This window comes from Morone saxatilis, unplaced genomic scaffold (genome assembly GCF_004916995.1).
Source record: "Morone saxatilis isolate NCDOM2014 unplaced genomic scaffold, NCSU_SB_2.0 Contig7, whole genome shotgun sequence".
Taxonomy (NCBI): domain Eukaryota; kingdom Metazoa; phylum Chordata; class Actinopteri; family Moronidae; genus Morone; species Morone saxatilis.
Window position 1 is genome coordinate 3,797,027 of NW_023340246.1, and position 1,870 is coordinate 3,798,896.

The 1,870-nt window shown below is 35.2% G+C and overlaps 1 protein-coding gene across 1 annotated transcript in view; it reads right to left on the reverse strand.

Annotated features, from left to right (window-relative positions):
• Window positions 1-1,870, reverse strand: part of LOC118340930 (trace amine-associated receptor 2-like) — a 14,311-nt gene that overhangs the window by 1,162 nt on the left and 11,279 nt on the right. The gene's annotated exons all lie outside the window — the stretch shown is intronic.

Here is a 1,870-nt window from a genome sequence, read left to right on the forward strand (position 1 = left end):
CACACAAGTAACATTAGCATTTAAAAAAGTAAAGTTAGCTTAACTGAAGACGGGCAACCAGACAGCTGACTTAAAAAGACACAATGAGAAACTAGGTTCTCTCAAAGCCATCCACAGTGTTGCAAATGCACAGCAGTAGCTAATGATGTCAAATCCACAGGCAGAGCACCATCAGCAGACATGTTGTGATGCAACTTTCTTGCTTCTTTCTTACTTCACTGTTTTGAAAAGCTCTGCCTGAATTTAATATGGTGTAACCTTAAACTGGTCTCCTCCTACTTAGAAAATAGACAATTTTGATGTTTCTGTAAGCAATTTTGTCTCTTCATTGTCCAAAATCAGGTTTGGAGGGCCTCAAGGATCAATTCTGCATCCATCTCTGTTTTACATGTATATCCTTTTTCTGGGGCATATTTGTTCATTGCCATGGCATCTAATTTTTTGCCACTGACCAACACATATGTTCCAATTATCTGTACCGACTCTGGTATGCTTAGTTCACCACAGGACATTTTCATTACTACAACTTTTTATTTGCCTTGGCAAAGCACATCAGGCAAAAGCTAATGTGCTTGTGGAATGGAGCTCTTTGCACAACTAGGCAACCAAACGTGATTTGAGAACATGAAACAACAATCACAACAATGAGCTATGAATTTCCCCTTACCCTCCACATACTCTGGTCCTAGGACATGTATCGGCATCAAAACATGCTTGACTTGATTGGTCCAAGTATGACATTAATGAGTGGTGCAACTCTGTGCCTTGTGCAGAAAAGTACAAAATATTTTTACTTTAATGTGCATCTAAAAACCACAAACCACAATGGTTTTGCTGGTAGAGCATCACTAGCATTGTATCTCGTATTGTATCTTGTGTAATCACTAGCTTAGACAGGTTACAGGCTTCTCAAAAGTCCATATATTTAACCAGACACTCTTTAGACAGACTGCCTGTTCATTTTTGAATTATAAAATGTGATTAACTTTTAAAGCACTGACAGTTATATCATTGAACTGATGATCACTATGTATCTGCATGTAGTCTGAGACCATCCAGTACTACCCAGTGACATTAAACTTAGTTTATTTACAGAAAAGAAATAAGAAAAAAACTGTTCACTGTGTGGTCAATTTATGTTTTGTATTTCGGGTGAACTGACACTTTAATTGGAACATATCAGCCATTTTGTCTTGTCATTTTTATATCTTCATGAGTCATGTAAGGCCATCAACAAAATATCTGACATCAGTACAACATGTGAAGCACTTGTATTAGTAAAAAGGAAAAGGAATTGAGTTGAGTGACACAAATATTTGGCTATGCTACAGCAGAAAGTAAGGACAGTATAAATGTATGTGAGTGACTGCTAAGTCTGCCCCCCCCCCCTAATATCTTATATCTTATTGTGTCTTTTGAATTAGATCATTTTGTGTTTGTGTGATTTAATTATGAGAGATACAGAGGGGCACTTAGTGAGTCAAAGTATGTGTTTGGGGGCTGACTTAATTTACAACTGAGTCTTCACCTTTTATAGCAACACTCAAGAAATGACTGAGGAGGTCTTTCAAAATAAAAAGGCTAACTGGTAATTAATCAAAAGAATTCTGTTGTTTACATTTTATTTTTTATTATTGTTTATAAAAATATAAGATCCTTGGCTCTCAAAAGATGTTTTTATCATGTAGTTTTTATATTTTCTTCCAGATAGAATACAATGTATAGTATTTTGTGTATATATATTTGTGTGTTAATGTGCTATTCGTTATACTTATATACACATCTATGAAATATTTTAGCAAACCACACAGTGAATCAGAGCAGCTTTGAGTTAGTAAAATCACTCTGAATTATTTTTCCAGAAATAATA